This window comes from Anabrus simplex, chromosome 2 (assembly GCF_040414725.1).
Source record: "Anabrus simplex isolate iqAnaSimp1 chromosome 2, ASM4041472v1, whole genome shotgun sequence".
Lineage (NCBI taxonomy): Eukaryota > Metazoa > Arthropoda > Insecta > Orthoptera > Tettigoniidae > Anabrus > Anabrus simplex.
This window is the reverse complement of record NC_090266.1, coordinates 1,116,429,169-1,116,456,460: the sequence shown is the minus strand read 5'-3', so window position 1 is coordinate 1,116,456,460 and position 27,292 is coordinate 1,116,429,169.

Sequence of the window (27,292 nt, the reverse complement as noted above, 5' to 3'; positions counted from 1 at the left end):
GTCTTCGGAATGTACACCGTGTTTTATAGATGGTTTTCATACTGGTTTAAAATGTAGTTTGTAAGCTACGTACGCGTGCTGATCTAAATGAATAAGCTGATTATGTTTATTTACAAGTCTAAGAGTAATCTTGCTAATGTGTTTTACAGACACAAGATGATAAAGAAATACTGCTGGTTTCTCACAAATAGTATATCCACGTTCCTCTGTAACAATAAAGTCGTGCAGGACGTGCGAAGGTTGTAGATTACTATTCAAGTCTGTAATAATATTACAAGTAATGTTCACATTATAATCATCGAAGAGTTTTATAGGTTGATCAGACTTGTAACGTACGTTCGGTAGGAGCTCCCTCGATGAAAATCCAAGCAGTGGTCCAATCGAATCAGGTTGTGATTTGAAGTCAATCTTAAATGATGATTCAATAACACATTTATGTGTAATGTTGCTTATAGTGATTGAGAACTTGTAATTATGATTACTAAAACTATCTTCCCCAAACTGATCAATTAACTTACTTTCAATATAGTCGTGAATATCGTCTACTGTATAACTACCTGAAGGTAGTGTTAGCACATACTCATCGTAATAGAACTTGTTTACACCATCACGCACATTATAGATTTTATTGTAGCTTTCAAACGATACTAGTCCAAGACTATGCGGCTGATAACCAAGTTCGATTGGTGGATTAAAATAGACGGTTGTTTCAGGTCCTTCTCCACGTACAGCAAACGTTCTTTCACTGTTCGTCATCACGTAGACACGAATGCACTTTCTCTACTGTCTGTGTTTGATATAAGAACATAAGACATAATCGTCCGCACATGCGTGCATTAAAGTTCTGCACACGGTTTATATTGTAAACAATGTCTGCACTGCTTCCGAAATAACGTATGAGCTCAAAAGGAGGAGGTAAGTCTCCATAGCTATCAAAATACCATACTTTAGATTTACGTTTTACATAAGCAACGTAATGAGTTCCAGGTCCAGGACTGTCGTCCAAGTTAATTACGGCACTTTCACGTTCACGTGGGCGCGCTGGTAGTTGATCGCGCATATACACTCCTCGAAAATAATGAATTCCTAGTTGTTTAGCAAACGTAAAAACTTCATCATGCGTTAGAGCTCGATATGGCAGTGCATTCAGTAGACGTTTTTTGGAGAAATGTAGATACCAAGCCCTTTCTTGTATGGCGCTAGCTTCATGTTCACACCTTTGCCTCGTAACGCAATTGCCTCCATCGTCTTGTTATGACGTTCACTCTCTTTCAACTGTTGTTTCGCTTCTTCTACAGCTTTGACAGTTCTCGCTACAGCACTAACACCACCTAGCAATGACCCTAAAGCTGCTAAGCCAGCAAACAGCGCAGGAAGAAATCCTCCTCGTTTTGGTACAGGAATAATTCGTGCACGTTTACCAAATATTGCTCTGCACTTTGGAGAAATTCTCGCTCTTGCTGCGCGTAACGCTTTAGTAATAGCTACACGAGGATTGTATTCCCCTCGAATAGCTTTTTGCGCAGCCTTTATAACATCCTTCCATCCAACAGTTTTTACTTTCTACTTCTTCTTCATGTCGGTTGGATATCGTTGTTTCACCATGCTGTACACGACTTTACTAGTCAAGAGCAAATCATAAACTAACCGTTGCCTCTTGTTTCGTTTAATATATATATATTACTATTACGTACTTTATGATTCAGTTATCATGAAGATTATAAAGCAGCAAGACACACTACCTGTCACCGACATTGTACCACATCTCTTACCTAGTTCTAGTACAACTACAAGAAAACGTCATGGAACGTTGTTTCCTTTTACTGTTCGATGTACACTGACTGACAGAGCAAATGCAACACCAAGAAGGAGTGGTCAGAACTTTATGCCAATTGCAGGGTAGACTGACGTCACTGAGGTATGCTCATGATGTGAAATGCGCCGCTGTGCTGCGCACGTAGCGAACGATAAATGGGACACGGCGTTGGCGAATGGCCCACCTCGTACCGTGATTTCTCAGCCGACAGTCATTGTAGAACGTGTTGTCGTGTGCCACAGGACACGTGTATAGCTAAGAATGCCAGGCCGCCGTCAACGGAGGCATTTCCAGCAGACAGACGACTTTACGAGGGGTATGGTGATCGGGCTGAGAAGGGCAGGTTGGTCTCTTCGTCAAATCGCAGCCGATACCCATAGGGATGTGTCCACGGTGCAGCGCCTGTGGCGAAGATGGTTGGCGCAGGGACAAGTGGCACGTGCGAGGGGTCCAGGCGCAGCCCGAGTGACGTCAGCACGCGAGGATCGGCGCATCCGCCGCCAAGCGGTGGCAGCCCCGCACGCCACGTCAACCGCCATTCTTCAGCATGTGCAAGACACCCTGGCTGTTCCAATATCGACCAGAACAATTTCCCGTCGATTGGTTGAAAGAGGCCTGCACTCCCGGCGTCCGCTCAGAAGACTACCATTGACTCCACAGCATAGACGTGCACGCCTGGCATGGTGCCGGGCTGGAGCGACTTGGATGAGGGAATGGCGGAACGTCGTGTTCTCCGATGAGTCACGCTTCTGTTCTGTCGGTGATAGTCACCGCAGACGAGTGTGGCGTCGGCGTCGAGAAAGGTCAAATCCGGCAGTAACTGTGGAGCGCCCTACAGCTAGACAACGCGGCATCATGGTTTGGGGCGCTATTGCGTATGATTCCACGTCACCTCTAGTGCGTATTCAAGGCACGTTAAATGCCCACCGCTACGTGCAGCATGTGCTGCGGCCGGCGGCACTCCCGTACCTTCAGGGGCTGCCCAATGCTCTGTTTCAGCAGGATAATGCCCGCCCACACACTGCTCGCATCTCCCAACAGGCTCTACGAGGTGTACAGATGCTTCCGTGGCCAGCGTACTCTCCGGATCTCTCACCAATCGAACACGTGTGGGATCTCATTGGACGCCGTTTGCAAAGTCTGCCCCAGCCTCATACGGACGACCAACTGTGGCAAATAGTTGACAGGGAATGGAGAACCATCCCTCAGGACACCATCCGCACTCTTATTGACTCTGTACCTCGACGTGTTTCTGCGTGCATCGCCGCTCGCGGTGGTCCTACATCCTACTGTGTCGATGCCGTGCGCATTGTGTAACCTGCATATCGGTTTGAAATAAACATCAATTATTCGTCCGTGCCGTCTCTGTTTTTTCCCCAATTTTCATCCCTTTCGAACCACTCTTTCTTGGTGTTGCATTTGCTCTGTCAGTCAGAGTATTATATCAGGTCCGTCGGGATGCGGGAAAACAAATCTTTTACTCACACTTATTACTTCTGTAAATGGTGTACGCTTCGAGAATATTTACGTTTTCGCGAAGTCACTCTATCAGTCGCTATATGCTATTCTACAAACTGTAATGCACGATCTAGTTAAAGATGGAATAAGATATTTTAAATTTAATTCGCATGAGCAAGTACCATCACCAGACGATGTGCTTCCTAATTCTCTTATGATCTTTGATGATGTCGCAACAGAACAGCAAAACGTTATTCGTGCATTCTTTAGTATGGGTCGGCATAAATATGTTGATTGCATCTATTTGTGCCAAACCTATTCTCGTGTGCCTAAGCAGTTGATACGCGACAACGCAAATGTTATTGTGCTCTTTCGGCAAGATGAGCGCAACATGCGACAAGTGTATAACGATCATGTTAACACTGATATGACATTCGATGACTTTAAACGTATGTGTGCTAAATGTTGGTCATTACACCGTTACAGCTTTTTAGTTATTGATAAAGAAAGTGATGTACAGCATGGACGATATCGCATGGGTTTCGATCATTTTATATGCATTAACACAGAATTACAGTAACTACTTGATTAAAAACCATCATCATGTCAACATCTAGCAAGGAGATCACAAAACATATCATCCAAGCTCGAAACAATATCCGACGGAAATTTAAAGAGCTTAAACGTATTCAAGCAGACACGGATTTATTTTTAAAAACACAACTAAGTACACCACTCAAAGAAATTTTTAATTCTACTTCATTACCGCAGTCTACTTCAAGTTTTGCTTCTATGCAAACATCACATCATAAAGAGAAGCATGAAGAAGAAAAGCATGAACAAGATAAGGAAGAGAAGAAGCAGGATGTAGATCAAGAAGAGGAAGAGGAAGATAAGGAAGAAGAAGAATAAGAAGAAGAACTTAATGATACACCACCATCTAAGCGTGTTGAGTTTTTAACTACAGATGTTATTGCTGAAACATCTACTACATCGACGCAAAATCTACCATCTTTGTCTGAGGTTACGATTACACCAGAGTATCGCAATTAGTTTAGAACTTTTATTCAAGATACCTATGGATCTCTCTTTGCACCTTATATAGAAAAACTTTTTACAGGACAAACTGACACTACCTACGGTATTCGCTACGAAGATGACTGTTTCCGGATAGGAAATTCAAATATTAAGATTAATAACAACAAACTCATTGTAAAAGGTGCTACCTATAAACCTACGAAAGGACTCTTAGAACTTCTTTTCTCACGAATACCTGACAAGGATATAATTTTACAAGATGATCTTAAAAAATATAAAGCAATACTTTTTGCTACTGACGCAACACGACGTAATTACAAGAGAACAGATGCTGTAAATGCGAATAAGAGTTACAAGTATCGTGAGTTTATTTCTAAGCTGTTTCCGACTGCACGTAGTCTTGATGTTATCTACAAGCCTTTGTTGCCGTATGTGGATGTAAGATACTGGAATGACCCAAACTTACTCGTTGAACGATTACAACTTTTAAGAGCATCGCAAGAGGCTGGTCACACTGGTCACGGATCAGAAATTCTAGAAATAGAAAGAGAACTACGTTATGCCGGTATTATTTTGTAATGGCTCGTCAAGAGAAGATCTCACCTGTAAAGGTAAACATCGCACATGAGTTACATAAACCAGCACGTCGCACCTACTGTCGCAGATGCGTTATTACACGAGGAAAAGATGATCTCTGGCAAGCAGACTTAGTAGAAATGATTCCATATGCTTCTAGTAATAAGGGGTATAAGTATCTACTTACTGTTATCGATGTGTACTCGAAGTTTGCTTTTGCACAACCCGTGCGTTCTAAAACAGCAACTCAAGTTAAAGAAGCATTTAAACATATTGTTGAAGAATCGAAACGCTGCCCAAGGCTTCTTCAAACTGATCAAGATAAAGAGTTTTACAACAAGGATTTTTCTTCTTACCTCAAGATACTTGGCATTCAACACTACTCTACGTTCAGCAATCTCAAGGCAAGTGTTGTAGAACGCTTTAATCGTACACTCAAAACAATGATGTGGGGAGAATTTACAGCGCAAGGTTCATATCGTTGGATTGATCTGCTACCTAGACGTTTATCTACCTACAACGATACACCTCATCGCACTATCGGAACAAAGCCACGTCTTGTTACAAAGAATACACCTCGTATAAATGCTATTCATCTTGTAATTAAAACAGCTGATCCACGTCGCCATCGCTTTAAAGAAGGTGATTTTGTTCGCATCAGCAAACACAAGTCTATCTTTGCAAAAGGATACACACCTAACTGGAGCACTGAAATTTTTCAAATCAGAAGTGTTAAGCTTACTAATCCAGTTACGTATTTACTTCGCGATCTCAGAGGACAGCCTATTGAAGGAGGATTCTACATCGAAGAACTGCAGAAAACAAAATATCCTGATCACTATTTAGTTGAACGTGTTATTCGACGTCGTGGCAATAACCTGTATGTTAAATGGCTTGGTTTTAATAACAGTTTTAATTCATGGATTAATAAAGAGGATGTACTTTAAATCTTATGTGTGTTTTCTTTTAATCCTCTACGTTTCCTTTCTTCTAAGTCACTAGGACGTGCTGTAGGATTAAACAACACCTGTAATATGTTTTGACAATTCATATTTTAGACTATATATACATTTTTATCCTTTGTTTATTTTACGGTCTTTGTAACTCAGTTTTCGTTTTATTGCACCAACAACGACAAGTGCTGCTATCTTCTGAGCAGCTAAAGCACTAGGTAATAACACACACACACACACACACACACACACACACACACACAGCATAACTGTACGAAGCAGATTTTAACAGCTACACGACATACTCTATGCAGGCAGCATGTAACTACGTGTCAGGCGAACGTGTTCTAGGGCCGCTGGGGAGATGAAGCACGAAGAAAAGAAGATCAATCACTCTATTGATGAGTCCACGCCCAACATGCTTCCTCATCTTTTTCCCAGCACGTTTCTTCACCTTTTCCTTGTTTACTCTCTCCACAGCCATGATAAGTGTTTATAGGAGAAGACAACTCGTTAGTTTTAGGTCTGTGATACAGTTTAATTAGTTGACATGTACGGCACTGTCTCACAGAAGGTCTTCTACCTAAACTCACGTGTTCATGATGTAAACTACACGTTTGAAGCTCTGACAAAACAGGATCTTGAGTCCACTCACGAGGCACCTTATCCCAAATCTTCTTTACAGCATTCGCAGCTACATTAACCAAAAATGCCTTTGGTAATGCGTTTAACTCTTCTTCAGTAAAAGTGTTTAGTTTCTTTTTGCATGCATAAAACTTTACGATCGCGTCTTCAACTGCGTTACACTTAGTATCTGTTAGAAATGACATGATGTCTTTACTCTACAAATGTTTCTTTTACACTAAGGTTATTCCGACACTGCAGTTTACATATGTTGTTCACTTCCCGGCATGCACTGCAAAAGAACCAATCAAAGGGCATGCATACATGTTGTAAAGACTGTTTACTTGTTTCTCTACTATGCTCTTTCGGAAGAGTTTTAAATGATGTGCACCCCAATTCATGCATGTCGAAAATTTCACACGATGATGGTAGAAAATCACGCAACCATTCTTTCTTTTCACAACCCTTTAAAAGAACAAGATCTGCTCTTGACAAATGTGCATTCATCATTAAAGGTAGAAAACGATAAGGTATTCCTTTTTCTTCCCACTTCAAACCTAAATTGTTTTCAATCCCCTGAGTCTGCTTTTTATCTTCATCTGTTTGCAAACAGTAAGGGAACGGTGGACTAAATACTAAACTAACAAGTTTTGGTGCCCACAACACACTGCAATCTAACACAGCCACCTCTTTAAACACAAATTTGTTTCCGTTTACTTTAAAGCCTTGCACATCAACTATTAATGTTTTCGTCATGTTTGCACTCCACTCTCTATCACTGTTTCTCGAAGACTAAAGCTTTTAGTCAACGAACGGGTTTAAACATGCACAATAAAGTCATCACTGCAGCACATGCAAACTCTTGTTTTTATGATGCATACTTATTGCATTCCTTTACACCGACTTACTCGTAAGAAAACGGACAAGTCTAAACATGCATGATGACGTCATCACTGCAGCACGTGCTTACTCTAGCTCCCCCGATGTATGATTAAACTTGTTCGAATTTACCGCCACCACATTTCAACTAAAGAGTGCAGCACCGAGGTAAGCGATGTAAGATAGCGGTAACTGTGTTGAATAAAGATGGCTGTTTGTCAAAAAGATTTTTTTCAAATTATCCGCTACTACATAGAGTGCGGCACTGCGCTCTCTTGTTTAAAGATGGCGGATGACAAAAAGCACGTGGGTTTGTAAAGCACGTGGAATTTACCACCACCACAAAGAGGGCAGCACGGTGCTCTCTAGATTAAAGATGGCGGATGACAACTGTTAGAAAAAAGCATCTAGATTTTAAATTGCTCGCTACTACGATAAAGATAGCAGCACGGTGCTCAAAGATAGCTGCTTGTCAAAAAAGATTTTTTCAAATTATCCGCTACCACATTTCAACTAAAGAGTGCAACACTGAGGTTTGCGATGCAAGATGGTGGGTGACAGCTTGTCAAATAGATTTTTTTCAAAGGTAAGTAGCTAAAGAGGGCAGCACTAAGGTTAGCAATGCAAGATGGTGGATGACAGCTGTGACGTAAAAATTACCCACAAGATAGCAGCACGATGCTCTTTTCATTAAAGATGACAGCTTGTCAAATATAATTTTTCAAATTAACCGCCTCAAAGGTAAGTAGCTAAAGAGGGCAGTGCTGTTCTCTCTGGATTAAAGATGGCTGCTTGTCAAAACGTTTTTCAAATTATCCGCCACCACAAAGAGGGCAGCACGGTGCTCTCTTGATTAAAGATGGTGGATGACAGCTGAAGAGCACATAGAATTTGTTTCCAAACAAGAGTACGTGGAATCTGCCGCCACCACATTTCAACTAAAGAGTGCAGCACTCTTCTCTCTGGATTAAAGATGGCGGTTGACAGCTGTCAGAAAAGCACATGGGTTTGAAAAGCACGTAGAATTTACCGCCACCACATTTCAAAGGTAAGTAGCTAAAGAGGGCAGCACGGTGCTCTCTAGATTAAAGATGGCGGATGATAGCGGTCAAAAAAGCGCATAGGTTTGTTTCCAAACAAGAGAATGTAGAATTTTTCAAATTGCCGGCACCACATTTCAAAGGTATCTAGCTAAAGAGTGCAGCACTGAGGTTTGTGATGCAAGATGGTGGATGACAGCTGTCAGAAGAAAGCACGTGAGTTTGTTTCCAAACAAGAGCACGTGGAATTTACCGCCACCACAAAGAGGGCAGCACTGTGCTCAAAGATGGCTGCTGTCACGTGGAATTGTCTGCCACCACATTTCAAAGGTATCTAGCTAAAGAAAGCAGCACTGTGCTCAAAGATGGCTGCTGTCAAAAAGCATTTTTCAAATTATCCGCCACCACATTTCAAAGGTAAGTAGCTAAAGAGGGCAGCACTGTGCTCTATGGAATAAAGATGGCGGATGACAGCTGTCAAAAAAGCACGTGGATTTGTTTATCTCGCATTAGTTAGGTTAAGTTGATACTACTGCGGTTTAGGCCCGTCAAGATGGCAGTACTGAGGTTAGCGATGCGTTGTTGTCTGTCAAAAAGCACGTGGCTGTCAAAAAACACGTGGCTTTGTTTACCTCGCGCTAGTTAGGTTAAGTTGGTACCACTGAGGTTTAGGCCCGTCAAGATGGCAGCAGTGAGGTTAGCGATGCGTTGTTGTCGATGACAGCTGTCAAAAAGCACGTGGCTTTGTTTACAAATTCAAATCTCGCGCCAAAATTCAAATTTCCCGCCAAAATTCAAATTTCCCGCGGGAGGAGGAGGAGGCCGCCGAACCATCCAAGTGTACTACTAATGAAGATTTTAGCCGGCTGATTGTTTTGCTTTTAATTTGAACTACGTATTTGCTAACAATGTGTTGATGCTTCCACTTAATGTTACAGTGAGCTTGATCTGGTATTTTACCTTCAGTCTCTGTTATATTCTACAGTTGTTAAAACATCGCAGTTCGCAGGTATTTGCCATACGCCATTTATAAATGATGAAAAGGGTATCATAAGAACTCTGTGTGGGCTTTTGATTTTAAGGGAATGGGTTTTACCCTTACCTTTACCGCCAGAGTTGAGTGAGAGGAAGTGTGGACCTGTGGAGAAAGGGTAGAGTTAAGCCGAAAGTTTAATGACCAACAGCACAGGGCTTTGTGAACAATGGATGATGCGAACAGGTAAAATATTATTTGTGATGTGACGATGTCAGAACTTCAGACGAAGACATGGAAATAATTCTCCTTCAATCAATTCTGAAAGCATCGTATGATGGAGTAAATATTGCTGTTGACGCCATTATTAATCAGTGGCCAGATGATATCAACATGGGTATAAAAATAGTATTTTCCAGTGAACTTGAAATGTGCAAAAGAAGGTTTTCTTCTATAAACAATCGTCCTGAACAAATGGACCTCATTTCTGTACTTAACTTTTCCCAACAATACATCGAGTATTGAATTGTTTGCTGTCTTACGAGTAACCACTGCAACACCAGAACGTTTTTTCTCATTCCTGAAATATTTAAAAGCCTATTTTGCAGAATATGACCGCACAGGAGAGATTGAATGGGTTAGTTCAAAGAAGAACGTGTGACCGTAGAAAACATAATCCATGAGCTGGCCAAAAAACCAGGAGACGTTCGCTATTGTAATCATCAACATGAATACAAATGTGTCTTAATTGAATAATTGTATTATTTTGAACGTTTTAATTTCACAATATGTACCCAACATTATTTTATAGTCCTCACATTTTAATATTTAATATCCCGCCCCTCAGAAAGTAATTTCTGGGTACGTCCATGCAGTATTTCACGTGCACCTTTGACTGAAGGCATCTTCTATCGTACACTAGTTTCTAAATACATAACACAGCTTTTTACACACTTTATGGACTAGGCTTATATATGCTGTTATGAATGCAGAGCACTCCCACAGCGTCCGCCCTGTTCTTGTAATGTTAGTGTTTAACCAAATTCAATTAAAAAGAAGAAAAAGAAATTTGTGGAGTCAAGAAGAGGACTTGGAAAGACCATACAGGGAATAACACACATGGTCTAATCAAGGATGAAGGCAGATGTAAAATTTTCTAAGTTCGATTGCTATTGGTTCAATTAATAATTCTTTTGCTTGTTAAGTCTGCAATAGCCTTCTAAGAAAGTTGAAAAATATGGACAATAATGTACATTGTACAAAGTACTAAAGCATCTAAGAGTTCGTAAGTAGTTCGCCACCCCATCTTACTTACAGAAACAATCGTAAGCTTGCACTAACTGCCAACAGATAAAGTGACATATGCTGCCTCACATACATTGATTGTTTGAAACCATCGCTGCTCAGACGGAGCAGCCGTGGTTGTCTGACAATGAGGCAACATACCGCCCGCATGCCTAACACACGCCTTCCAAAGTACGTAATTGATGTATTCTCAACTGAACGCAATCAGGGAGGACGTTCTAAAGAATGATATGGAGAAGTGCCAGCGATTGGGAGGAAGTAGCGACATATTCTCCACGACAGTTTGAACAACAGAAGCAACAAGGGGATTTGATGTGTCAGTTCTTCAACAACTAGGAGGTTTGTGCCCGCTTCCCGTGTTCTCCGCCATCTAAAACCCATAATGCACTCTAGTGCTTGAGCTGATGATTCGAGGTCTCTGAGAGGGCTACAACATTCACCTTCCTGACCATTTTCTGAATTTAGTAGGGTCGGCACTAGTTGTGGTTTTTGGACAACTTGAACGGTCGGTCACCCTTCCTGATGTCAACCTAATGTTCAGGTATATTTAAATGGTTGGTGGTGGTTTAAGATGAACATAAACACACTATGCTCAGTTAAAATCCTCGGCCCGGGCGGGAATCGCACCCAGAATTCTCTGAACCGAAGGCCCATTGAGCTAAGGAGCCGGTCACTGAGAACATTAATCACATCGTTCTTTTGATGTGGTAGGAACACACATACAAGGTGTTTAAGAAATGAATTACATATCTTACAGAGACATCATGTAGTGCAGTATTGGCAGTTGCTACGTTCTCAGTATCGTAATGAACCTCCAACTACTCTTGAGACTGGTTGACAAGTCAGGCAGAGCTTTGTCCGTAGCCCGAGAAAGTCAAAGTCACTCTCGGGAGCTTGGCATACCACCGAAGCCGTACAAGCAGACCATCGTACAACACCTCACTCTTGGTGATAAAGTCATTCGTGAACAATTCCATGTGAAAATGTTAGCTCGCATTCAAAACGATGAGGCATTCCTAAAAAACGTAATCATCAATTAAGAATTAACATTTCATATCAGCGGTAAAGTTAACATTTACAGCTGTCGAATCTAGGGCACCTTAAATCCACACGAAACTTTAGAACATGTCCGTGACAGTCCATAATTTAATGTTTTCTGTGCTCTCAGCAAATTTAAATTGTAAGGCCCGTTTCCTTCATTGAGAAAACGATAAACGGTAACGTATATCAATATATCCTCGAACAGTTTCTAATTCCGCAAAAGATACACACATTCACTTCGTGCGAGATGGGATACCACCACACTACCTCCTACTTGACCATAAAATCTCAGATTGTAGGATTCGTCGCACCATGGCCATCTCGCTCACCGGACCTGACGCACTCGATGTTTTACTCTCGGGGTTCGTCAAAATCGTGTTTATGTGCCTCTCTTCCCTGCCAACCTCGCCGAGCTACTGATGCAACAGCACGAGTGACTCATATGTGGAAAGGTGTCTTCCATATCATAAAGGGAAGTCAAATCAACACAAAGACCCTACTTGACGTGTTTTTCTTTAACCACATTTCTAAGGCGTGCGAATGCATCTATACAGGCTTTTATAGTTGTAAAATACGGTTGAGGCGCTGGCCTTCTGACCCCAACTTCGCAGGTTCGATCCTGGCTCAGTCCGCTGGTATTTGAAGGTGCTCAAATACGTCAGCCTCGTGTCGGTAGATTTACTGGCACGTTAAAGAACTCCTGCGGGACTAAATTCCGGCACCTCGGCGTCTTCGAAAACAGTAAAGTAGTTAGTGGGACGTAAAACTAATAACTTTATTATTGTTATCATTAAATTTGTAAAATTATTTTTGAAACACCCGGTATAACATTACAACCATAGAAACCAACTCTCTTACGTTCTCTCGTTCGAATATGGACCGTGGGGGTGGGAGTGGATAGAATTAATAATGACGAAGTTAGAACTCATCACCTTCTCTTATATAAAAATACAAAAATACGTTAAAAAATTGAATATTAAGAAAAATTATTTGAGTATCACATAGAACATAAGACATGTTTTCAACTAGTACAGTCTATCCTCCACCACAATAACACGCAGTTGCCTACAAATGGCAGATGCCGCCCACCCTCATCGGAGGGTCTGCCTTGCAAGGGCTGCACTCGGCTAGAAATAGCCACACGAAATTATTATTATTAACTAGTACAGTAATAGATTGCATTAGACTACCTAGTTCATACTCACTCTTTGCCGAAACTATACCTTCATTAAGGTCACGGCTGCTTCCTACCCCTTTTGACATCCCATCGTTAAACAATTACTGAAGATTCGCACTGTTGCTTCATGCGCAGGAATACTTACTGTGTCAAAGAGTCTGGTTTCCGTCGCAATAAATTACCTGATGAAGGGATAGTTGCAATAAACTTCGTTATTTATGGCCAATCTAATCAGTACTTGTTGTACTCGTGATAAGTTACAGTGAAGGTACCTTATTTAGTCCATCACCTCGTTAGATTACCTTCAAACGGTTTCGTATTTTGCTCATAGGCAGCACAGGATGTGTGCTTTGTGCTAGAAATTCCCAGAATACTTTACCTCAGCACTACACTGACTGAGCAAATGTCATGCGATAGCGAAGCACTGATGCCCAGGTGTGTTGTCTGCGCACCACACGCCCCCTGTGCCAGCGGCAGTTGTATAGGAGACCTTGTGAGCAGTGGCTGTACATGTGACAAGTGTAACATGGAACGTCGTCGTGAGCTGACACCGTTCGAACGGGGTATGGTGGTCGGTGCCCGACGGAGGGGAAGTGCGATTTCGGAAGTGGTGCGGGAATTCGGCTTCACACGATCAACCGTGTCCAGGGTGTATCGTGAATGGTTGAATGCGGGTGTCACCGTCCACAACAGACGAACGACCGGCTGTCCAGCTACCCTCGATGACCGTGACCGGCGACATCTGAGACGGATTGTCAATAGTGACAGACGGGCAACCGTGCAACAAATTACGGCTCAATTCAACACAGGCCGTGCTAGACACGTCTCCCAGTGGACAATCCGTAGGAACATGGCTTCTATGGGGTATGGGAGCCGGCGCCGCACACGGGTGCCACGGTTAACCCAACGTCATCGGGCACAACGACGCGTATTTGTCGCTAGTCACCAGGGATGGACACTGGAACAATGGCGTAACGTGATATGGTCGGACGAATCACGATTTCAACTGCACCATGCCGATGGGAGGCGCCGTGTATGGCGCAGACCACATGAAGCGATGGATCCCGCCTGCCTCGAAGGTGTGGTCCAGGGCGCTGGTGTCTCTGTTATGGTCTGGGGTGCATTTTCTTGATATGGAATTGGCCCCCTAGTTGTTCTGGAAGAGACTTTGAATGGTACGCGGTATGTTGAGCTGCTCGGAGACCATCTCCACCCATTTTTGGCTTTCCAGCGCCCAGACGGTTCTGCGGTGTTTCAAGATGATAACGCGCCGTCCCATCGCTCCCACGTCGACCGGGAAGGGTTGCAGTAACATGCAGTGGAGGTCCAACGCCTGCCATCGCCACCCAGGAGCCCCGATATGAACCCTATCGAGCATATCTGGGATGTCCTGAAACGCAGGCTCCGTGCCATGGATACTGCACCCACGAAAAGACCAGCATTGGCGGCCGCTCTGCAAACGATTTGGTGTCAGCTGCGTCCAGAGGACTACCAGGGACTTGTCGACTCACTTCAACGGCGTCTCACTACAGTTCGCAGGGCCAGAGGAGGCCCCACACGCTATTAGGTGACTATCCCATGACATCTGCTAAGTCAGTGTAGTCGGCAACAGGAAACTTAAAACTAAAATCAACGTTTTTATCTTCTGTTAGCTGCTTGTCGACACTGGGTTACACATTTCAATATAACCAGAGCAATTTTAACGCTGCTTGATCGATTTGTATATCAATGCTTTCAGCCAAGTGTACAGTTTTATATAAACTATATGAAATAACGGATTAACAACCTGGATGAATTATAGAGCCTTTAGGAAAGGGCCATGTAAATTAAGGAGTTCGACGTCTCATTTCCTGTGAAGGTGAGTGACCAAACATTAGGCTTGTAGATAAATTGGGTAATTAGATAATGAATGATGAAATACTTCTTAGTAAATGTATTAGGGAGTAGATAATTTTATTTTGTACTCATTTTCAAAATCTACACTATCACCAAATAAGGTATATATGTCACGCTGCCTATCATCAAATAAGGTTACCAAATGTGGACATTTTATAGCGTTTTTTAGTACGATGGCTTCCATTCACAAACCGGCGACTAAAAAAAGGAACAAAATGCAAAGACTTATCGTATTATTGTCATACAATATTCAAGACTCCATTTATTAAAGCCATGTTTTCTAAAACCACAAAAAATGCTTTTATAGGATGTGGTGTTGTACCATTCTATGAAAAATGCAATTTCTCAAGAAAAACTTGCTCCATCCTTGTTAACAGAACGACCAGTTAGGACCACTTCCAGCATCTGAAAACAATTCTTCCCCAACTCCAACAAATGACCACCTTCTCAAAATCCCCCCTACCCCAAAAATGAGGAGCCCCAGCACCATGAAAAAGAGCCCTCTGGCAGAACTGCTGACCACATTAAGAACATTGTTCAAACAGTGAAGTAGACGAAGTGTCATCTTCGATAACAGTGTCAAATCCCAAAAGAAAGAGCTCATGGGAAGCAGCCCATCTTGGTCGTCCAAAAAGCTGGTGGGCCTACCTCGGGAAAGAGAAACACAGAAAAGACTACATCAAAACATCGTGAAAAAAGTTAGGAAGAAGACTGGATTTGTGGTGTATGTGGTGGGACATTTTCCGAAGACAGCAAGAAGCAGAATGGGAGAAAATGGATCTAGTGTGAAAATTGAAACTTTGAAACATTTGAACCTGGTTTTATGAATTTACAGTCTCCTTCACATCGCAAACATACAATTACATGTCAGCTGTCAATCACTATCACCTCACTTACGGGCTCAAATGTAGGCTTTCTGATTTGCCTTATTCGAGTGATTACCTTGAAATCAAACCCCATTTCATTTCTGTACTATGACACTTCAACTTAAGGAATGCTCCACGTTTTGACTTCCTTCAACGAAGGTCGCACGGGACGGCGCCATTTCTATGCACCCTACCGCTACCTATTTATGCCTGACTAACTCGTGAGTGCGGTCAGGTTCATGAGGAAGTCTCTATCAAAAACGAATTATTAAGTATATGAGGTAGTGGGGAGGTTCATAGCTAAAATGAAAACTCTGGATAACTGATAAGAGCTTCTTTACTGATGTAAGGCAGGCCCTCACAATGTGCATGCGCCGGTGCACTGCACGGCGCAAGGTGCAGGAGACGACTTCATTAGGTTGACCAGAGTGCAAACCCCCACTCCCCTTTTCCTACATCTGTCTCACCCGTTCGGCCTGTCTCCGCCTTCTTCACCTTCCCCGCTGATTTTCCCCTCACTGCGAAATGTTTATGTGCGGTGAGCGGAGACACTATTGTATGGGACAATGTTACTGGTTTAAGAATGTTTCTTTCAATTTAGTTTCAGCAGACAGTTTATCTTCTCTAGCTCTTCTTTTCCTTTTTCTTTGCTATTATACCAGTAATGTCTGGAACAAGGGATCGGCTGACAGTAATTTTGAGAGCGTTCTTTGTATTAAAGTCAGAAAAACTTGCACGCAATCTAGTTTTCGTACAAGACGAAAGAGACAAAAAGAAAAGAAACTTTCTAATGTGCATGCGGAACAAATGTAGAAATAATCTTAGCTGCTTCTCGATGCAGCTTAGGAAATCTTCCTTCGACAAATTCTCGTAGAATTCGAGCAAAGCCTGCGTATTGAAAAAAAACAAAACCTTTTTGATGATCACATAATTATTGTCCCACAGATGCATTTGGCTCTATCGTCACGACTGAGAAAAAAATACGAAAGTTCCCAGTTCGATTGAAATGAACTTTCGGAAGTCTTTGCTTTCTTCGATAGAGGTTGCTCCATTATTATGTTGTTGTTTTGCACTTAACTATTTCACTGATAAACAAGCCGTTCATCACTCAACGGTTCGTCGCTCTCAGCACACTACACCATCCGAGTCAAGCCGAATTGAGCCGAGTCGGACCGATGCAGAGTGCACGGAGCCTCTACACGGGTGATATTTTGGGCGTTTGAGATGCCCTGATGTAAGGCATGGTTAATCAACATAAAACACTGAAATATTTATAATTATACGCAAGAAAGAGGAGAAATCAGGTCGCCCTTAATTTACAACTTTGGCAGCTCATGTGCTGCGGTGGCATTTTTGTTTTTGCAGTCCTATTATATTTTGAAGTTAGGCTAAGTTCTTGTTCTACGCTTTGGTCCGAATACCGCAGGAAATGATAGGCTACTTAATGACGTAAGGAAACGACACCGCACACATTTAGGTTACCCAAATAATTGGGGATTTAAACATACAAAATGACATAACATAAAATCAAGTGAGACCCTACTATTGCACAGCAATAAAACAACACTTATTTTAGTGTGAGATCACTCCACACTCATCACTATGGGATCGGAAGGTGGTATCAATACAATTTGCTAAAGCCACAACGTAAAGCGGGACGGAACCCACAAACAATAAAGGCACACAAAAACATAAACACAGGACAGCAAACCTGAAATACGAACTTGTACAGTAGAACTTTAAAGAACGCTTAATCACATGCAAATGTCATTATCGAACCTGCATCCTCTGGGGACGCTACTCACGCCGTTGTTCTGAAAACCCCATTTACAATCTGTTTATCTGCACAGATGATCCCCTTACATTCTCCCTGCATTCGTCCTATATCTCTGGTCACCAGAAATGACCGCAAACAATTTTCATTATCTTAGGAGGTTTCCTGGTGATAAGAATTCTCTTTTGTACTCGTGCTCATAGCCTGCTTACTTCCGTGGCTCCGTTTTACCGTAAAAATCTGACCTTGACCCACTAAATACAGCTGGGTGATTCAGCCTCTCAGCTGTCCCCGAAATAGACCTTTCCTTGGGGACTTACAGAAAGCGGTTTGCACACACGCCGGTAGACTGTAGGCCGTCCATGTTCCTTTACTGGCGTGAAACAGCTTATGGCTGACCGGCAGTGGCACAGTGCATACACGGCCATTGCCACTGTAGATGCCCATCCGTTCCAAGGAGGCAGCGTACGTGACCTTATGCACGCTTTCACACAGACCGACTTATGTCGGCCGTACAGCTTATGGCTGACCGGCAGTGGCACAGAGCATACACGGCCATTGCCACTGTAGATGCTACGATGCCCATCCGTTCCAAGGAGGCAGCGTACGTGACCTTATGCACGCTTTCACACAGACCGACTTATGTCGGCCGTACAGCTTATGGCTGACCGGCAGTGGCACAGAGCATACACGGCGATTGCCACTGTAGATGCTACGATGCCCATCCGTTCCAAGGAGGCAGCGTACGTGACCTTATGCACGCTTTCACACAAACCGACTTATGTCGGCCGTCCAGTACCCCAGCGCACTCGTTGCAGTTAAGTTGTTTATTCGTGTTCGTGCGTTGTGCTTTGTACTTTTGTTGTAAAATGGTAAAAGAGATTGACAATACCTTTTGGATTGATTGGTGATGGCCGGATCTGTATTCTGGGATAAAACTCTTGATAATTATATTTAAAAATCGAGTAGCAACTAGAAATGATTGTCAGAAAATGGTCCCTTTCATTAGGATCAACACCCCAAGGGTCACACAATTCTCCAACAAGTGATAGTTACTCAAACTCCACATTTTTAGAATCTCCACAATCGTCCAGTTATGACGACATGGACTTCGATAATTTATAATAACGTATAGTAACTACAAAATAGTTTATGTTAGGCATGTGAAAAATAATGTGGGTAAATTTGGAAGTGTCTCAGTGTATTCAGCACGTGAGGGTGCAGATAAGGATGAAGTTAACAAGTTTTATGAAGTGACATCGTAATCGAGGTCGACAGTAAGGATAGTGCTAATGGGTGTTTTCAATGCGAGAGTTAGAGATAGAATTTCAATACAATGGCGTATGGCTTTTAGTGCCGGGAGGTGTCCGAGGACTTCGGCTCGCCAGGTGCAGGTCTGTTGATTTGACGCCCGTAGGCAACCTGCACGTCGTGATGAGGATGAAATGATGATGAAGACGACACATACACCCAGCCCTCGTGCCAGAGAAATTAACCAATTACGGTTAAAATTCCCGACCCTAACGGGAATCGAACCCGGGACCCTTGTGACCAAAGGCCAGCACGATAACCATTTAGCAAAGGAGCCGGACGGAAATAGAACTGAAAGATACGAAAGGGTGATAGGTAAATTTGGAGAAGATAAGGACGCTAATAGGAATAGGAAGCGTTTGCTAAGGCTATTCACCACTACACGTGGGAGGGTCAGGGCACCAGATCCTTAACAGACTATATCTTAACCGACTTTGTATTCAGAAAATCTGTTAGTAATGTGCGGATATTCCGCGGATTTTTCGATTATGCAGACCAGTATTCAATGTGTAGTAAACTAGGTATATCTAGGCCTAGGATAGAGAAAGTGAAATACGTATGTCTGCCGACGAATAAGGGTAGAAAATCTACAGGAAAAGGAAATTAGACAGAAGTACATTGATGTGATTAGTGAAGTTCCAAACAATGGACTGTAGGCAAATTCAGGATATAAAAAGATGATGGGTGGCATACAGGGATGCTGTAGTGGAAACAGCAAGGAAATGCTTAGGAACAACTGTGTGTGAAGATGAAAAAAAGCGAATATCTTGATGGAATAATGAAGTGAGAGCAGCTTGAAAACGTAAAAAGAAGGTTTATCAGAAATGCCTTCAAACAAGGACTGACGCAGACAGGGAATTGTACGTAGATGAAAGAAACAGAGCGAAACAAATAGTTGTTGAATCCAAAAAGAAGTCATGGGAAGACTTTTGTAATAACCCGGAAAGTATAGCTCAGGCAGCAGGGAAACCATTCTGGACAGCAATAAAGAATCTTAGGAAGGGAGAGAAAAAGGAAATGAATAGTGTTTTGGGTAATTCAGGTGAACTCAAAGTAGATCCCAGGGACAGGTGGAGGGAATATTTTGAAATTCTTCTCAACGTAAAAGGAAATCATCGTGGTGACGTGACGAACAACCGAGCTCATGGGGAGGAGGACAATGATGTTGGTGAAATTACCATTGATGAAGTGGAAAAGATGGTAAATATACTCCACTGTAAAAACATAAAGAAGCGGGATTAGATGAAATTAGACCTGAAATGGTGCAATACAGTGGAAAGACAGAAATGAAATAGCTTCATAGAGTAATATCCCATAAGAGTTATTAAGATACCCTCTGATTGGACAAAAGCAGTAATTGCACCTATCCATAAGTAAGGGAAAAGGAAGGATTGCAACAACTATCGAGGTGTCTCATTGATCAGCATTCCATGCAATGTGTTCCTGGCATCCTTGTAGGGAGGGTGCGAGAAGTGGTTGAGAGCAAGTTGGTTGAAACCAGTGTGGTTTCAGACCACAGAGGTGCTATCAGAATGAGATTTTTAGTATGCGCCATGTAATTCAAAATTGCTACGAGAGGAATAGACAGTTATATTTATGTTTCGTAGATCTAGAGAAAACACATGACAGACAACTGAAGGAAAAGGTGTTTGCCGTGTTGGGGGACTGTGGAATTAACGACAAATTGCTAAAATCAATCAAAGGCATTTATGTTGACAACTAGGCTGCAGTGAGAATTGAGGGTAGAATGAGTTCTCGGTTCAAGGTACTTACAGAGATTAGGCAATTCTGTAATCTTTCATCTTTGTTCTTCATAGTTTACACGGATCATTTGCTGAAATGTATAAAGTGGCAGAGAGGGAGTCGCTTAGGTGGCCAATGCTGACGACTTGATCTTAATGATAGATTGTGCTAAAATCCTGCAGTTTAATATCTTGGAACTTGGAAATAGGTGCAATGAGTATGGTATGAAAATTAGCCTTTCCTAGACTACACTGATGTCTGTAGGTAAGAAAACCAAGAGAATTTAGTGTCAGACTGGGGATACAAGCTGGAACAGGTAGACCATTTCAAGTATTTAGGGTGTGTTTTTCCAGAATGGTAGTATAGTAAGTGAGATTGAATCAAGGTTTACCAAAGCTAATGCAGTGTTCGCAGTTGTTGCGATCAACAGTGTTCTGTAAGAAGGAAGTCAGCTCCCGGATGAAACTATCTTTACATCGGTCTGTTTACAGAAGAACTTTGCTTTACGGGAGTGAAAGCTGGGTGGACTCAGCATATCTTAGAAGTTAGAAGTAACAAAAAGAAGCAAGAATGATTGCTGGTACAATCAGGTGGGAACAATGGCAGGTGGGTACTCGGAATGAAGAGATAAACGCTATGTTAGGAATGAACTTGATGGATGAAGCTGCGCGCTTCGGTGGGGGGTAGTGTGAGGCGAATGGAGGAGGATAGGTTATCGAGGTGAGTAATGGACTCTGTCATGGATGGTAAGAGAACTAGAGGGAGACCAAGACGACGATTGTCAGACTCAGTTTCTGACTATTTAAAGATTTCAGGTTAGTGGCGTATGCTGGGATCAAGACGTGGGCTACCACTAGACTTATGTTACCCATCTCCAATGGTTGATTTAGTAAACATCAAGCCATGAGCGTTTTGAGCTGCAGCCAACTGAGTAGCGTGCTGTGTTGTCAAGGCTGATTCACAAGCTACTGCCGTGGCCTCTGCTACTGTCATTAATCAACACCTGATGGATGGAGATAGTAGCCTAAAGTTTAGCAAATTAAAGTCCGGCTTTGTGACTAAATGCAAAGAATGCTTGCCTGTGGTCCGATGGCCTCGATTCAATTATCAGAGTCAACCCCCTCGTACTCTCAATTCCCCTGGCTTGGGGACTGTGAGTTTATGACGTTTTCGTCACTCATTTCATCCTTATTAGTGCCCCCTATTTACCAGGCCTAACTCAGCGAGCATACGAGAGATATCAAGGTGGACTGTTCGTTTGCTAGCTGACCCAATTTCTGAGGCATTTAAAGGACAATTGTTGACCACAATATAAAAGAAAATAATTTAAAAACAAGCTTGACATTTATTTTAAGATATGCACAAGTAAAAGAAAATGTTAACAATATCATCTCTTGCTGAACGTTGCCTTATTAACTCACGAATTTACAATGTCCAAAATAAATATACATTTTATAAGTTCACATTGCTCGATTTTTGCTGACACTGACATATCTGGAACATTATGCAAAAGAATAAATAATAAAAATTAGCCTTTCCTTCTGGCTACGTAAAATTAAATAAATGGAAGAACTCCTTCCTATCCTTGGATAGTTGATCCATCCTAATAACATATCCATAAATGATCATTGTAACATCTTTAAGCATAATACCAGCTCCATTATTTTAAACAAAAAATTTTAAATGTCCACTTAGTGCATGTGGTTAATGACCATGCTATCCCTAAACCTAATCTGTACACTGTATTACAGAAAAACACGCGACTCTATAATTGCTGATTTTTAAGCCTAATTTTGGATATCATTTCAGCATCATCATAACTATTTTTAAATGAAGATAGTCTCGCAACTAACACAACATTTGATTATTAATTAGGATTAATATTTAAGTTATAAATCCTTAAAAAATTATTATATGAATATTTGGAGTCGACTTTGGCTAAGTAAGACTGACTAAACGTTATTTACATTTTACATTGCAATATTTTACTTTGCACGTACATGCTCATTTTTGGAAAATTGATCGATCTTATTCACTTCAAACTAATTCATTCTATAACTTTATTAATTCTGACACTAATCTTTGCCTAAGAATTAAACAACAGTCCACTATAAACGAACGAAAGCACTGACAACGCTGGAATAATCTGGTCCACTGTGATGAACACGTGGTCAGATTAGGAACCACATTTCAAATAAATGACACTGAAAAATATTTCTAACTAAAGTCACATTAATTGCATGCACTCAGGATACTCGAAATTTATTTATAATATTATATTCGAATCTTAGGCTTTATTTTTATTCATGACTTTTATGGGGGGAAAAGGTTGGATTGCATCGACTGATGACCTTTTCTTGAATTCTATATTTCAACACCTGACGTGAATTGTGACTGAAGATGAATTATTACTTAATCGAACCTTATTCTAACATTACAACGACGATATATTCCAAGATCATTTTATTATTCAGAAGACTGGGTAGAGACAATAATTATGCACATCACCTGGGTTAAATTGACTCTAACACGTGGTCATTGAGTGTCTAAAATTTATTATTATTCAAGTGTTGAACGTGTTAAAAGATCGTGTTCCACTTTCATCGGAATGCATTGTATCTCATTACTAATGCTGCCAAAAATTATACAATTGCTCGCAGGCATACCATTTTCCAGGTAAATACTGTACTTCTACAGCTGAGCACAACTTCACTTATTCCACATGAGCAACTCTAACTTCATTTACCACTCACGACCTTTATATTTCCATTTAACCCAATTTCCAATGATTTTATTATTATTATTATTATTATTATTATTATTATTATTGATTTTTCAGTCTACCATAGACGTCTGAAATAAGTAATTCTAAAAGACGACACAATCTGCAATATCGCATGACAATGGAGTGAATGAAGCACAACCTAGAATTTATCCCACATTGTTTCATGAGATTCAGAAATGATTCTTTAAATCCTGATTTGTCCGAGAGGGTAATGATTATTAAAGTCTTATTTGGAAATTACACTGAGGTAGTAACATTTCAGACGACAAACTACTGTACTTCTAGACTAATAGAACCCAATACACACATATCACTCTCAAATCTACCTGTACCTGGGTAAGAATGAAGTAAGAAAATATATCGAAACTACTCATAACTAATAGAACTACAATTCTACTGAAGAAGGTCGTTAAATTTTCTAAATATGGACAGGTAATATTGAAAAATTGTACCTTAATTTTATGATGAAACTCGAATCCCGTCTGCTGTCTGCTAGGTTATTTTGCCCCTCGTGTCCTTCCTTCGATGCTGGCGACGCTTACATGTTTGGTGCCACATGTTCGTAGTTGATGCTGAATCCTCACGTTAACCGAAGTGGTCCTTTTGGAATTATAGGTGACATTGTAAATCTGGTACTGACATTCGATTCTGGGTCTGTAGTCCTCTTCCGAATGAAGTGAGTATAAGCTGAAACTGACAAATGAGAATTACGAAAAGTCCGAGCCAGACCAGAATAAATTCAACCTGTGACAATAAAGTTCGGTGAATGAAGTCATAACGGTCGATCTGGCAACAATGGCGACACACAACGCTGCACCTGCGTAGCAGCAGGTTTTGACCACCTGCTCCCGACGTTGTTCAGTTGAGCATCGTGTGCGTGTCGTGTAAGACCTGTTTGACACAGTGCGTGTTTAGTGCGTTGGTTCTGAACTGCGAACAGGAACATGAACGACCAAAAATCAATGTACAGTTTTGTTTTAAGCTTGGCAAGACACCGAAAGAAACACATGCGATGCTGGTACGTGTTTATGTCCTTGAAGTGTGTGTACGAGTGGTTCGTCCGTTTTCGAGAAGGCCGGGAAAGTGTTTCTGACAAACCCCGTAGCGGAAGACCGGCGACCTCCGTCAGTGACGAAAACATTGAGAAGGTGAGGACATTAATCGCGAGCGATCGGCAATCAACTGTAGGCATTATAGCGGGTGAACTGCAGATTAACCGTGAATCCGTGCGACAAATCGTTACCCAGAAGTTAGGGAAGAGGAAAACGTGTTCTTGTCTTGTGCCACATCACTTACTTGACGATCAGAAGCAGGCACGTTTAGAGGCTTCACAGGATTTTGTCAAAACGGCGGATGCGACAACAAATTTCTTGAACTGTATTGTCACTGAGGATGAAACCCGGTGTCTCAGGTACGACCCTGAAACGAAACGGCAAAGCATGGAATGGCGTTCTCCTGGATCCCCTCGTCGGAAGAAGGTCAGAGCCGAAATGTCACGCATCAAACTCTCTTTGAAAGGAAAGAGATTTGACGATATTCCTGACATCCAACGAAACGTGACGAGGCTTTTGAACACTATCCCAAATGAACCCTTCTTGCAAAGTTTCCAGTACATGTATCGCCGATCTCAGCAGTGCATAGTTATGGGAGGAGACTGTTTCGAAGGACAGTAAGGTCACTGTCGTGCATTGTTCATCTATGTTGATAGTACAGGACTATTCATCCAACTTTATTGTCACAGGCTGTATTTCACGCTTCACACGAAACGTAACTTGGCTCTCCGATGAATATACTTCAAGACGTCCGGAAGAAAACGGGAAGGTTTAGGCAGTGTCACTGCGGTTAAATGTCCTTGAGGTTGAAGGTGTGGCTTTTAGAAACATTACGATTGGCGTTTTCCCTACACACTTGCTTCCCACAGTTGGTTCACTTGCTTCAGAGAATGTTCCACCTGGATAGACACAAGTTTAGCCTTGAGCCGGGCCAGCATATCGCATGATCTCGCACACACACTTTACTGCAGAGGGTGAAAAGGCAAATAAAACAAAATTACTTCAGCCTGCCACAACACCTGGCTGAATGAGATAAGAGTCAGTCACCACTAATATCTCCAAAATAACACATATCGTAGAAATGACACTGGGTCTTAGAAGAACATAATTATTTACGCGGAAAGCACAATTCTGACGGGGACATTAGGTCACCACCAAACCTACAAATGCCATGCACCGTTATTAATAATAATAATAATAATAATAATAATAATAATAATAATAATAATAATAATAATGATAATAATAATAATAATAATAATAATAACTTCCTTCTTTCTTCCTTTCTTTCCTTCTTTCCTCCTTTCTTTCATTCTTAATCCGTTTACCCCCTAGGGTTGGTTTTCCGCGTACTAAGCGAGGGATCCCACCTTTTCCGCCTCGAGAGCAGTGTCCTGGAGCGTGAGACTTTGGATCGGGGTGGATACAACTGGGAAGGAGGACCGGCAGCTCGCCAAGGCGGACTCACCTGCCATGCCGAACAGGGACCTTGAGAGGGATAGAATGATTGTAAGGGATAGACAAGGAAGAGGTAAGGAAGCGGCCGTGGCCTTAAGTTAGGTACCATCCCGGCATTTGCCTGGAGGAGAAGGAGAAAACCACGGAAAACCACTTCGAGGGTGCCTGAGGTGGGAATCGAAACAAACCCCTACTCAGTTGGCCTACCGAGGCTGAGTGGACCCCGTTCCAGCCCTCGTACTACTTTTCAGATTTCCTAACAGGGCCGGGAATCGATCCCGGACCTCCACGGGTGGCAGCTAATCGCACTAACGACTACACTACCGAGGTGACCATTCTTCTTCTTCTTCTTCTTCTTCTTCTTCTTATTATTATTATTATTATTATTATTATTATTATTAATACGGAGTTATACGTGGAACGCAGGGAAGTGAAAGAAGGTGTGGGCTTGAAAGGGGTCTATCTACGATATCAAAGATTAATTTAAAACTTTAAAATAAAGGTTATATTTCTTTTCACATCTCAAACTTAACAAAATTCTTCGCTACGAGAAGGTACAAAGTGTTAGGTACAAAATAGCAAACAAGAATTGAAACCCAAAGGTTGGAAATTACAAGTTTTGAGCTTCCAGCTCAAATTTACAAGTTTATGACTTCGCAAAAATTGCGTTTTGTTAGATCAGGAGGGATAACTCCCAAGACACAGTTCAAGAGCATTTTGCTCCAAAGGTTACAGATACGGCCTTCCAAAGACCCCACTCACTTTTACACAGAGATCTCTTACATAACAACGAAAGAGCTTACATGCTCTACTTTTAAGTTTACATAAAGGATAGAATTACATTACTCGGCCTCTCTAGGCACAACCTACAATTTACAATATCATGTGTTTTACACAGGGGTATCTAGTACACATGCTACTGGGCCTTCGAGAAAAATAAGAACAGGTTAATGTTACTGGCCCAAACTCAAAATGTATGGAGGCGTACGCTTGCGCTCCGTGAAAACCAAGTTTTTAAAACCCTACTTGGGCTTGTGGCCCGATGATGCAGAGGCTAATCCCACACTACTGAGGTGACTAGAAAAAAGGTTAATTAATGATTTACAGGAAGAAAAACAGTTACAACATCGTAGTCACCTCAAGAAAAATTGAAGGGGAACTCGAGAGGGTAACGCACTCTCTAGTCCCGAATTTACAGTTTAATTCTTTATGAAATTTTACATTAGTAAGCAGTAGTTTACATTTTAAGGAAACGGATGGTACATAGATAGAGAAATTAGAATCTTCCCCTCGGGTAAGTTTGCGGAGATAACTACAGAGACAGACAACTGGTGGCCATTACCTGGGCTGCTGTTCTGCCTGCCGAAGAATGAGGCACCTCGCCTCCTGTCTTAACATACACACTCAGAAATCCGACGATCAATAATACAAGGTTGCTTGCAAAAGCCGTAACTTTTATACCCGAGGGGAGGGTTTGAGAAGGCTCTGGACTAAATCCGGACAGACCCTCTCACTTTTATTGGTTAA